This window comes from Mugil cephalus, chromosome 13 (genome assembly GCF_022458985.1).
Source record: "Mugil cephalus isolate CIBA_MC_2020 chromosome 13, CIBA_Mcephalus_1.1, whole genome shotgun sequence".
Classification (NCBI taxonomy): domain Eukaryota; kingdom Metazoa; phylum Chordata; class Actinopteri; order Mugiliformes; family Mugilidae; genus Mugil; species Mugil cephalus.
In genome coordinates this window covers 22285353-22298756 of record NC_061782.1, presented here as the reverse complement: position 1 = coordinate 22298756, position 13404 = coordinate 22285353, and the positions used below count along the sequence as shown (strand labels likewise).

General features: G+C 44.8%; 1 protein-coding gene across 2 annotated transcripts in view; it reads left to right on the top strand.

Annotated features, from left to right (window-relative positions):
• The first annotated feature begins 794 nt into the window (after positions 1 to 794).
• cdh11 (cadherin 11, type 2, OB-cadherin (osteoblast)) overlaps positions 795 to 13404 on the top strand; it is a 70886-nt gene continuing 58276 nt past the window's right edge. For both annotated transcript variants that reach the window (XM_047602117.1, XM_047602116.1), the window contains exon 1: positions 795 to 1292. The gene's annotated coding sequence lies outside the window, so the exon portion shown is untranslated. The remainder of the gene's footprint in view (positions 1293 to 13404) is intronic.

The following is a 13404-nucleotide window of genomic DNA, read 5'->3' as shown; positions in this document are numbered from 1 at the left end:
TGACCAAATACTTCTCTGAAACATATAAAGACTCATCGGCCATCTGTTTCCCCCTGACTGAAATGGTGATACAGTATTTTTCCAAGTTGTTTTCCACCTCTTCTATCGTTGGCCAGGAGATCTTTTAAATTGGACTTTCATGAAACCAATAACATTGCAAGAAAAAAATAAAAAGTGTTTTCCACAGCCAGGCTCCCTCGCAGCCCCCTCTCCTCTCCTCTCCTCTCCTCTCCTCTCCTCTCCTCTCCTCTCCTCTCACTGGCTGCCTATGAAACTCTAAATCTGCTCTGGTGGCGGCTGGAAGCTGCTCTCAGCCAATGAGTGGAGAGCAACTGTTGCATTCATTTACCCCCCTGCAGGGCTTCCACTGCTGCAGCCTCTCAGTCTGGTTTCTGATCCGAGAAGGACGCACCAGTGTCACGATATAAAGGAACGAAATACAGGGACTATAATACAGAATATAGACGTTTCGTCGCAGATGCTTTTAGCAAGTACTATCAAAAACAAAACAATCAAGCAAACAAACAAACAAAAAACCTGTGAGATAATTTTACTGAACGAACTGGGGGTGATATAAGTTCTCAGTGCCCTTATTTGCATGTTGTGGGGCATTTCGCTATCATGCTAAAAATGACTATATGATTACTGTAGCAAGGCAGAATACCGAGAGAAAGTGAGAGGAGAGAGATTAGTCTAGTTTCCAACGCCCTCCATCGGCAGCGACATCTCTCTCTCTCTCTCTCTCTCTCTCTCTCCCTCCCTCCCTCCCTCCCTCTCGTTGCCGCTGCCCCGTTCAGTTTCCCTCACACCGCTTCCGAGGCTCTTGGAGGGAGGACGGATAAACGGCGCAGACTGTACGGGATTTGAAACCCGAAAGGAGGGAGGGATGCTACGGTGATTTCCCCTCTATTCTTTGCTGACACCCACCTCCTCGCCACCACTTCCACTCCTCTTTATCACTTCAGTCTCGGAACCACCTCTGTGTATCATTTATTTTTCAATTCATCTTGGTTGATTTGGTATTTTTTTTATTCATTTTTTTTTTCTTTTACCTCTGTGCTCCAAGAGGAAACCGACTTGGCTGTGATTTTTTTTTAACCCATCTTCTCCAAGCGCACGCAAACAGAAATACAAACTGGGCTTTAAACCAGTGGATGTGTTGGACATCTGGCAAAAGAAGCAATAGCTTCTTACCTTCTACTGGAGAGAAGTGGACGTTTTCTACTGGCTTGTATATATTGGGGGGATTTCCTTGGAGAGACGGGCTGCGCACGGAGTCTCTCACTTCCACGGTAAGAACCCGCTTGAGTTTTAAGATTGGGATTTTGCCTTTGTTGCGTCAACACGGTCACATCCACCTAGTTTATCCCCTTTTCCCCAGTGTTTCTCTTTGCGCCCTGTCCGTGCGTCTCTTTCTGCAAAGCGTAAAACAGTTGATGGACCGCTAAGTAAAATGTTTAGGTTCCCGGGATGCCGAGGAGATTCTGGTCAGACTCTGGATTAATTCAAACACGGGGTTGTTTTATGGATACTCTGCATTAGAAACGTGTCACTGTGAGAGGAGAATTCCTTGTGTTTCAGTAGGAATGCGTTACAACAAGAACAAAAAAAAAAAAACAAAAAAAAAAACACAGACCCGTTGCGCATTGGCCGTGGTAAGATTCGGGTGTATGCGTTGCGCTGAGTGCAGGCTCTCTCCTCTGGACCACTGGATGACCGTTGGATTTTTGCGGTTTTAAAGCAACACAGTCAATTTTTTTTTCAAGTTTCTGGCGCAGCTCGTGTCCGCAAACATGCACTTATTTGGCGTGAGTGCGCGTCTGCGAACGCATCAGTGTGTGTGTGTGCGCGCGCGTGCCTGGCCGTGCATCGCGGATTATCACGATGTGTCTTTCCTTTCGCCGTATCCCGGTGGCTCCGCGTAACGGCGACGCACAACTTTTTCTCTGGATCGCAAGCGACACAGAGGCTTGCTGCGAGCGCACGTTTCACGGCCACATCCCGTCATTCGGCACAGAAAATGATGCACTCGGTCACTTCGGTTGCACATGTTACTAAAACAAACAGTTATTCCCTTTAAATGTGCGGATCTAGTTGGCACGAAGGCCTATTTATCCGAGAGAACGTTCTCATCAACTTCTTATCCGCGTGTACTTAATATGTTAAAGGATCAGTCAGAACTTCTTTTTAGTTTTGCGGGGTTCATTGCTGCTCTGTGGGGGTTAAGATTTCATAAAATGAATCCCTAAAGAGTCCATACGGTTTAGCATTCAGTACGTTTAAACACTTTAACCAGTGCTGCGCCTCTGCCCTTTCGCTGTGCGCCAGAGCTGGTGGAATTGCACAAAAAAAATTGCATACAGATCCTCTGCCCGTAGGCTCATTCAGGCCCATTCTGCACTCAATTAGTCCGAGAGTTTGCCTTATCGTCCCCTGTAGGGCCACGTTAGATCATTTCTAACGTTTCCTCACTGGTTGGATCTGTGTGTGCGCGCGGGCGTGTGTGTGTGTGTGTGTGTGTGTGTGTGTGCGTATGTGCTGGTCTGACACCAATAATTACGAATGGATGGAGCGCGGAGCGGCTGTGGAGCCGTTTTCAGCGTGGAGTAAGTGAGATATCTGTGTATAATTTGAGCATCTGCAATTCCGCTGCGTTTTCAATGGGGCAGCAGAGACGGAGAGGCGTTGACTGTAGGGCTGTATGGTCTTTGGTATTCATAGCGCAGCTCAAGATTGCTGCTCTCAAGCAGGCAATAATCCCCCCCCTCTTTCCACCTCCCTTCCCTTCTTTCTCCCACACTGTTGCTCTATGAAGTGTCTCTTTTGCATTTAATCTTACCCCTCTTTTTGCCACTCTCCCTGTCCTCTCTCCTTCTCTACCCGTTCCCTCTGTACTCTTGTGGGAGCCATTGAGAAAATCATTTGCTGCTGCTGTATTTTATTCGAGGGGGGTTCTTACCAGCCAGGCTCAGCTGGGTTGCAGGCTGTTTCATTCTGATGTCTTAAACTAAAAAAAAAAAAAAAAGAAAAAAAAGAAAAAGAAAAAAGAAATTGAGTTTGCAGCCGACAGTGGATAAAACAATGCACAGAAACATCCATCGGAGATTCTAGTTTGTTAAAAAGAAAGAAAAAGAAAGAAGAAAGAGAAAGAGTCTGGTTGTGTTACACCCTGACAGGCAAAAGCATTTTTTCCCCCCGACCCTGTGTTAGTTATCAGTGTCGTAAGACTGCTGTTGTGGTTTTCACCCACATTTCCCTATTATGTGGCTCCTTTTTCAGACAAAGCTGCACTGTTTATTTTTGCCCTCTTGCACTCTGCCAATTAGCCTACAGACCAGTCAACAGTGCAAAGAAGAAAAACAAAATTCCCCTTTCTTTTCGTTTTTTTGTTTGGTTCTGCGTGTTGACACTGTGGCCACTTAAAAGAGACATCATAAGAAAAGAATGTCCCTATTTTTTTCAAGGTTTGAGTTATTGCTTCCCTTCATGACAGAGCTCAATATCAGAGGCTCCTCACAGCAGTTTCATTTTGGTAAATAGCACCACAGTATCGTCACTTGTGCCCTTGGATGTTAGCTTTATTCACTAATTCGTTCTTCTAGGTGCAATATTTCAGTCACATAATAATCCCGTAAGGGTAGAGAGAAGGAGAGAGAGGAGCGGGGTGGTAAATGAGGAGACGAGGCGCAGAGAGGAGAAGAGAAACAACAGGGCAGACGATCGGAGAGGGAGAGCTGAGAGGAAAAGAGCATGACTCCTATCAGGATATGAGGAGGAGGAGGAGGGGGGCAGCGTGACTTCTATCAGCGGTGTATTCCGTCTTTTTTATGAGAGCCACTGCTGTCTGAGCCGAAACGAGACCTGCAACAAGAAACTGCCCGTCTCCACTCAGTTGTCGCAGGAGTGAACAGTTCCTGCAAAAAGTGTGGCTCCACGTCTGGGAGAGTGATTGTATACTTTAAAAGCAGGACAGATGCACAGATTTCCCCGGTAGCGGCACATCTCTGAGCTATTTAGGGTTGAGCCTCATACAGAAACCTGGCTTGGATGACAGATGAAAGCCGGGTGGTTGAGGTATCCGATTTTTCACTGATGTTCAGCCAAGAAATTGCACAGAACCCGACGCGGAAATGTCGTCGGATTTGTTGGTTCTCTTCAGAGCGGTTCGAGGACCTGGCAGTGGAAACGGCTCTGTTCTTTACAGTTAGTGAAGCTATGATGAAGCCTTATATTCAAGTTAAGCTATGGTCTGTTTGTGCCAGCATTTTTTTTTATGAGTATGCAAAATGTAAATTAGACTGAGATGAGGTTATTTGGCTGCAACCTCTCATTGATTTTGGAGGTGAACGTACATCTCGGTTTTTCTTTAGGCAGATCTCACTGTTTCAACGTATCATCTGAAATTGCCTTTCAGTTAACACAGATAAATCAAACAGTGTGGGACAGAATTATGGGATGGATAAAACTAAAAAATTTCAGTTCTCCTTGAGCCACTTTCAAATGTCCAATGATGCTCTCATTAATTGGATTTTGAAAAAGGAAAGAACCTTGCCGACTGGAAGCAGTTTAAAGGCTGCACGCGGTGCTGACATAGCTCACTAGGGAGGAAACAAGACAGAGAGATTAATTTATTACTCTATAATCGTTACATTTATATTTCATTAGGTACCAGCTGCTTATTCAGATGGTAAACTAGTTTTTCGAAACACTGACAGAGGGGAAAGGGTGGTTAAAAAGAGAAAAAAATATGGAGAAGGAGTTGTAAAATGAAGGAGTGAGAGAATGAATGAGAGATGTGCTAGAGCGTTTCTCGGTGACGACAGAGGGAGCTATTGGGCTTTGCTGCAGTAACGACTGCTCTGGTGGTTTTCTTTTTCCTTCTTTCTTTCTTTTCTTTCTAATTCTTGCCCAATTCCTCTCCCTTTCTCCATCCCTCCTTTCTCTCCCTCCCTCCCTCTGTCTGAGGGCCAGTCAGAGAGATGGAGTGGTAGTTGGGATCCCCAGGGACACAGGATTGAATCGGCACGCCCCAGCCACACACACACACACACACACACACACACACGGGAAAAAAAAATCTAGTCTGTCTGGATAAGCATGTCCACTGTGACTGGTTTCTGTTACCTTCACATTACCTCCCAGAGAGAAGGGGGGCATTGAAGGAGAATTGAGTCCTCCCTGCTGCCACTGCACTACTTCATTTTGTTTTCCTCCAGTCTCTGGGTCCACAGGTTCGACAGAAAGCAGAGTCAGTATAACTCAACTCCTTAAACGTCAGCCTCCTTTTTTTTCCTCCTCCTTTCTCTCGGATTTTTTTTTTTCCCCCTAGACACAGAAAAGTATTATGAAGACAGGTAGATGTTACACTGATTTATAATTTCCAATGGCAGCGTGATTGGATTATAACTCTAATCTTTAGTCTGGACCAGATTAAATGACGGAGTCTGTAATTAGTGTTTTGACCTCTAATCCCTTTACTTGCCCCCTAGAGGCAAAAAAAAAGACAGTGGCTGATTTGTCTGCATTTAATAAGGGAGGAGAAGGCGGGTGGGGTAATGGTTTCCTGCGTATCAGTGCATGCGAGGAAGACTGAGCCAGCACAGGTGGTTCAGTGTTGTTGACATAGTTCCCGTGCAGTATAGCACGTTGGGTTTAGTTTCCTTGGCCTCAAGCATGGGCCTTGTATGTTTTTTTTTTCTCTTGTGCTCATGTGGCTTCAATTAACCCTTCAGTCGTCATGCCACTTGAAATTACAGAGTGCTGGTTCCAGTTCACGCACTGCTGTCGATCTCTTTCTTGTGAGTTGTTTGCGTGCCTTTAGCCCCAACGCATGCTGGGACTGATTCCCTGCATCCCTAAAGTTAAAGTCAGCAAACTGGAAGACGTTTTAAAGTTTGGCCACAGAAACCAAGCAGCCAACGCTCTCATCATTCGATAAGCAAAGTCACACTGAAGCCATTTATGTGGTGCAGGCATGAACTGCCACGGAGACAGGAAACTGGGCCAGAAATAACGGCTGGAAACAACAGGGACATCATTTAACAACAATTAAAGAAAAACACGCGGTGGAGCAGAAAAACTCCAGCCTGATTTTACGGCCTCTCATCCAGGGAACATGAAGCAGCACTCTGCAGCTGAAATGTGTTGGTTCTTAATATCAAAGCTTTGTCAGTTATCCTCCAGGAGCTGCTGAATATGGCTCCTCAGTTTGGGTGACCTTTTCTCTTCCACATGGGACTAGAAGTGGGTGGATTTTAACGCCAGCTGATGAGACCGTGGTGTACTTTCAACAACGGCGGAATCAGGATCAATGTCAATTTAGGATTAATGAGTGATTCCATTGATTCGGGCCATCGACGATCAGAATACAGTGTTGACAGGGCTATCGATCGATCACAGTGAAAATTGATCACTCCAGATACGGTGTGATATTGATCAGAACGTGTGTGTGTGTGTGTGTGTGTGAGCGCGTGTGTGTTTGATCGCCCAAGCTTTCTCATCCAGAAAAAACGCAAGCCTTCGTGGGAAAAGAAAATGTACGGCCAACGTGATTTTGCAGGTGTTAAGCGTATACACGGTGTAGATTTTTGCGTGCGCGCGGGTGAGGGAGGGCAGATCTGCGCGACGCCGTGTAATTTGTTTTCCGTGACAGTCGTTAGGTGCAGTCAGGTGGTTTGCGGTCTCATGACACCAGGCACATGAGAGAAAGAAAAGCAAGGTTGTTTTTTTTTTTATGGCCAATTTTAACTGCATTTCTGCTTTGGTAGATGGTATTCAGTGGGGAGAGACACTGGAAAACAGTGAAGGAGGGATGAAGAGAAGAGAAATGGGATGAAGGTCGAGACAAAGATCATTTAAATTATGAATTCGAGGCCATTCTGTTTGGTACAAAAGTACTCCTGACTTGGGGTCAGTGATATATATATATATTTTAAAAGGAGGGTGGGGGTTAATTCCAATTAATAATCCACAGCTGAAAAGGTTTCTGGTTTGACAAGTTTTGTATGAAGTGCGGTGGAGTCAGTGAGAAAGAAAGGAAGAGGGGCTAGCTTCAGCGTGCAGGTCAAGGAGAGATTTAATGAGTCGTTAGCTTCTCATTATTCAGGATAATAATTAACTGTGTGTGTGTGTGTGTGTGCGAACGTTCATTTTCACTTTACAGCCGCCAGCGAAGTGGTCCTTCATGCCCCTGCCCTTGCCGTCTTTAACCTCTCATCCTGTAATCCATTTTTTGGGCCACAAAATGTTGTTGATTAATCTCTCAAATGTATCTTTCAATCATCCAGAGTTTCATTAGTAAAGCAAAGGGGAAAAAAAATAAAAAATCACCCATAGCCCACGGCGATTACTTTAATTTACTTTTGTTTGACATGAAAAATGTTTAATTGACCATCAGCACTTCTGATATATTTTCAATCAGCTGTCAGACTCAGGCCATCAATCTGTTCCTTCTGCTCGTCTTTCTTTTCCTCGTTCACCTCCATCACTCCACCTCTATCATTTATCTCCACTGAACTTACGGCTATGGTAAGCGCACGCACGAGCACACACGCAGCTTTGAGTGTGTGTTTGCAGGTGATTACAATAATTAACGTGGTTATGTAAATCGAAGCGGGTTAATTTTGCTGATGGAACACATTTGTAAAGGTGAACTCCGTGGACAGAGCGCGTTGGCTTCAAGGTGCGGTGTGCGTCTGGGCACGCAATTTCTCCTCGCATATTATGTGCACGGGGGCGAGTGTGTCGTTCCGTGTGCGTTAGCGGTGGGCAGATTGGTTCCAAACAGGTGCGTGTGTGCGTCTGTTGAATACACGCACGCAAACACACGTGCATAGCCTAAGAGACGGGCCAAACAAGGCGAATGCAGCTTATCTGATTATGAGCAGGGTTAGATAGAGGACTCTGGAAAAAAAAACATACAGATAGATATGATGATAGACTCATAGACAGCTTAAGTAAAAAGTGGCATCCCGGTGCCTCGGAGGCCTCAGCGCCATCCAACTGTGACCTCCAACAACATTAGTCTTTCATCCCTCCATGAATATGCTCGCTTTGTTTCTTTTGCCTGTGTTTAGACTAACAAGAAAGTGCAAAATGAAACTGGATGACACAGTGCACACGGGACAGAAATAGCTGCATAATGAACATTCTGAACATACAGCTTGGAGGCACACTGCACAACAAATTGTTATGATGTGTGGCGTCTCGTGTCATGGTGCGAGCACGGGCTCTGGCGCCTCCTTGTAATAATAATCTCTCTCAAAACAAGCAGCCTGATCACCACGTTAATGGCCCCCACCGTATTTTTTTACACTACATTATTTAAGCCCTTGCCTATGGCATCTTTAGCTTCACAACAGAATGGAAGCACTCTCCAATACTCGTGTTTCCTAGCTCCTAAAGAAAGCCTACAGTGTTTTCTACAATTCAGACATAAGTAGAGTAGTTGTCTGGTGTGTAATAGAAAGCCAATGGTAGTTTGTCTGGCTGCTTTAATCATGTTGTGATGTAGTACGAGTGGTTGTTGGATAAAGATCAGCCTGAAAGACATTAGACATTCATGTTTTTGTCTGTTGTAAATGTTTATACATGCGTGCTATCTTACTGTGTATCAGAAATGTCCGAATGGTTTGGATAAATGTAAAAGACTTTTTTTTTTCAAGCCACGCAAAATATATCAAGGTAGGTGTATTTCTTGCAATAACCAGTCAGCTTGCTGGCAAGGACTGCTCTTGATGTCAGGGGAAGGCTTTGATCACACTGGGACTTATCTACTAGTTCTCATCCACTCCTGTCTCGTCTTCTCATCCCTCGTCGTTCTCCCCTCCCTCCGCCCCTCTTCTTATCTGTCCCCTTCTGCTCTGCCCTATGCTTTTTTTTCTTCTTTTTTTCGTTTTAGCATGCCTTGGCCCTCTCTTCTGCATTTATCGCCGCCGCTGCGCCGTAGACGCGCGCAACCTGAAACGGTTCCAAAAATAAACTTGGCCGGGGCAGATTTATTAAGAACAGTTTCACTCGTAAATATACAGCTTGATGCAAGTACTAAAAAGCTGCTTCCTGTACTATCGCTCAACACGATGTTTGCTAAATTAAACACCAGAAGGAAGCGCAGGAATTATGCCTCTTTCCCCGTCGCATTATAAGCAGATTTACCAAAGAGACACTCTACTAAACTTCCTGTGAGCCCTTATTGATTGAGCCCCAGGTTGCCAAAGAAGAAGCCTTGAGATTATATAAGCAGCGCCTAGGGCTGATAGCAAAACACAAATAAACACCATAAGTTCCGATGATGTCGTTGTGCAGTGGCAGACGATGAATCCCTCACGTGCACGTACGCAGAGCGAGACAGCCAACGGTGCAGATGTGACACTGACACACATTGTTGTACACAATTCACACACAAAAAGCCTGTTTTCTTTTCCACAAGACAGAGCATTACTGTGAGCTTGACCTCTTTACCATAATAACCTCTCTTCATTTGCTTCACTGTCTCCTTTCTGTTTCCCTCTCCGTTTCTCTCCCTCTCTTCCTTTTTTTTTCCTCTCTACCTCTCATCCTTATCCCTTTATCCCCCTCCCTCTCTCTTTTTAGCCATGCTTCATTGTCCGTGACACACATAAAGGTGTAAAATGATTGAATGTGACTGCCACATCTTCATTGGACAGTATTAATTTCACTTTTTGTTTCCGTGTGAACGGCATCTTCGCCCGCGCTGTGCCTCAATCCCTGAGCACGACTCAGAGATTTATAGGGCGGCATTTATGTGAAGCAACATCTCTCTCTTTTATTTGTCTCGCCATGTCCCCCTCTAAGTTTTTTTGCCGGCGTATCTACTCATTTCTCTCTTTTATCTGCCGCTCTTTTTCGAAATAGTTTCCATTTCTCATCGCCTCGCGGTCGTTATCTCTCCCTTCCACCGCCTCCTTGGGTTTCAGCTGCAGCTGCGACTGCGCTGACCTTTTCACTGAAAGGAGAAGCAGGGCAACGAAAAGACATGTCCTCCTCTAGGAGTGGCTAATTGTTATTGCACGGTAGCAGCCATAGCTGCTACCGTGTATAGGGAGGGATGCAAAGACTAACACAAGGCAGATCCTTCACCTTACAGTCACTGACAGCTCCCCGCAATGCCTCTAATGTGAATAATGTGTGAAGGATAATTTAGACCTGAAATTCAAATCCTACATTTCTTTCTGTTCCTTTAAGCATAAAAAGAGCAGTCGTTTCTGTCAGTCAAGTACATATGTAAGGGTTTCTAATAAGGGAAAATGTTTCTCTGTGGGAAGGAACATTTTAATGATCTGATCCAGCAGGCTGAAGGCTGTGTCATTATGAGTGATGTTAAGAAAGCTACACCTAATTTCCAGTGCTTGCCATTAGAATATCAGATGTGACCCATTCCGTATATGGCTCTTTATAAAGTATAAATAGTATAAAATGACAGTGGCTGTCCCTGTAATGTCCATTTGAAATGCATATTTAAATCCAGCGAAGCACCAGTTCCTTCGAGCCATTTCATACACTGTATGTGTTTCCAGCGTTTATCTGGACTGACATCCAATTTGTCACTGCCGCGTTTATTTTTATTGTGATGTTCTGAAAGCGAATGCCATCAACATTGTTTATATACTAGTGGCAAGGTTGAAAAAACAAGGTCACCGCGTGTGCGTGTCTTCACGTATTAGTGCTAACGCTGACCGGGGCGAGGACAGCGTGTAGCCTGTGTGTTGGCGTGCGCACCCCAGAACAGAGAAATAAAAGTTGTTTCAGGCAACCTTGTCCGCGTGGGTCCGTGTCACCCAAAGGTGAGATGTGTGCGGGTTGACCCTGAGCTCTCTGTATGTGTGACTGTGAGTCTAGGTTCAAGCATCCATCTTGCCTTGTGCCCTTATCTTCATAAGAACCAGATGCCTCCGTAAGCTCAGAAAGACCTAGAAAATCCAGGCACGCTTCTAGTTTTGAACGCAAGTCCTCTGAGATTTTTAAAGTTGGGCGTCGAAGCAGGTTGACTGTAAGGTTCCTGGTGAAGGGCGCAGTACAAACAAAAAGGAGTTTGTGGTTGGATGCAGTGTGCAAAAAGTCCTTTCAAATCCACTGTAATAACAGTGGATTGTGTTTGCAGACTTCAGGCATACAGTGGTAAATAGATTACCGCTTGTCTAGACAGCTGTTTTGACCTTTTTATATAAGGAAAAAATGTTTTATTCATGGAGCATGCTAATATATTATTCAACAAGGTGATGCACCAGTCTTTAAGAGCTGTTTAGAGCAATAAGAGGTGAATGTCACCTGATTCATTCTCAAGATGAAACAAAAATATATCAAAGAAAACATCCTGCTGTGACATTTTGAGGTGGAAATAAATCCCTGTTAATGAGCGCTTCCAATCTCTGTTTATGCTTTAGATACAGCAGTAACTCAAAACAACTTACTTAGAGTGTGACGGAGCAGGTTCAGTTGCTCAGGGACACTTTATTGCAGTACTGCTGATGTCGCGCAGTGCACCCAGAAAAAAATAATCCTCAGTTGCGAGCTCTAGTTTTTATTGAAAGAGTGTGCGAGAGGGAGTGTGAGTGGTTGTTTGTCTCTGTGTTCGCCCTGCGATAGACTGGAGACCTGTCCAGGGTGAACCCCGCCTCTCGCCCGGTCACAGCTGGGATAGACTCCGGACCCCTGACACCCTAGTGAGGATAAGCATCATCGTGGAGACAGATGAGCCCCAAATAGAATGTGGAATAAATTAGTTTGGAGCCATTTTGCCAGAATTTATAATTAATCTTATATCAAAATAAACGTTTAACTTTAAACTCAGCATGGGCACTAATGCAAAACATATGGCGACATCAATGATTCATATAAAATCAGACTCTGTCCGGAAGTGACATGCATCCATTTGGGGGAACTTCAGACAGAAGAACAACATTCGCAGCTTTGCCGCGATATGTGATTCATATGAGGGTGTTTGGCTACAGAGAATTTTGGGAACTAACCCTGCAGACTAACTGAGGTATGAGACCGCAGCTCAGGACAACAAAAGGCTCTCTGTGTCAACCTGGAAAAAGAAGGGAGGGGACCTGGCTTCACCATGTGTGGATGCAAGGGGAGGGGGGCTGTTATCAAGAACCCAGTGCGCCCGTGCATAGGTTTGGAACCGAGAAACTGGGGAGGGAGAGAGCAGGGGGGGATCGCTTTGCAGGGGAGGATGTTTAGACACAATGACCCTTGTGTCCTCCATTGTGTCACTGAGTTGAGTGTTTGTCGGTGGTTTGTGGGTAATGGTGGGATATGTGATTTGGAGGGGTAATTTGGGTCATTACACATGTATGGTGGGTGTAATGGTCCGCGGCATTGCTGATCAATTTTTCCCTCTTACCCTGTAACCACGGGTAAGAAAAACCTTTGGGAAAGAAGTAATTATGGAACAACTCACTAAAATATACTGTTAGGTCAACAGATTTCATTTAATAAAAACGAGCAAAGTTAGCTCTGTGAGTAAATGACATTATACAGATCAATACTAAGTTGAAATTAAGCCCTTGTGAGTTATTGTATTTGGGTCATTAGTGACAGGTCAAAGGTCAAATTAGTCAGGAATCCAATTATGATGTAAAACATATTGAGGGTTAAAAAGTACAACCTCACAAACCAGATATTCACCCATCGTTTAAATCCCGCTTTTCTTAATTCCTTACTTTATATTCCACTCCATGTTATGAGAGCAGAACACTGAAAAGCTGACATGAGAAAATAACTTGCAATTAAATATTAATGAAGACTGTATGCTATCCCGATGCTTTTACAAGTTTACCAATGCGCACACAGCTTGAGAATCAATGCTATCTTTGCACGTTATCATTATGAAGAAAAACTGCTTCAGAGCTTTAAAACCACAAATGACTTCTAGGTGAGCAGATCATGACTCGCCTTTGAGCCAGACTGCTGGGCCTGTAAGGTCTCCACGGGCTAATTTGAATGTAAACAGTGTGCGTCTGTTTCTGGATAAATGGGATAGGAGAGCACATCCCAGGCTGAAGGGTGGTCTTTAAAAGCTTAGTGGCATCCACTAAGACCTTCTGTTCTGCCCCTTGCCTCCTCAATAGAGCAAAGCTAATCTGGGGCTGCTTCTTTCGTCTCTTGGGCGACTCCCTCCATCCCTCCCTCCCTTCCCTCCCTCTTCCTCGGTGTGTCGCTCAAGGACATTCGGACTGGACGCACGGTTTGTGATGCACGCGTGTTACAGTCGAAGGAGTGCCGACCTTTGAGCCAGAGATTCGTGTGTCAAACTGCTTGGCAAAAGCCGGCTGTTAGCGCACATAGGTCTCCATCCAAATCCCTCTGTAATATGGCTGCGTCTGTTTGCGAGACGGCTGCTGCATCTCAATTATACATCCAGGAACGGAATTTCAG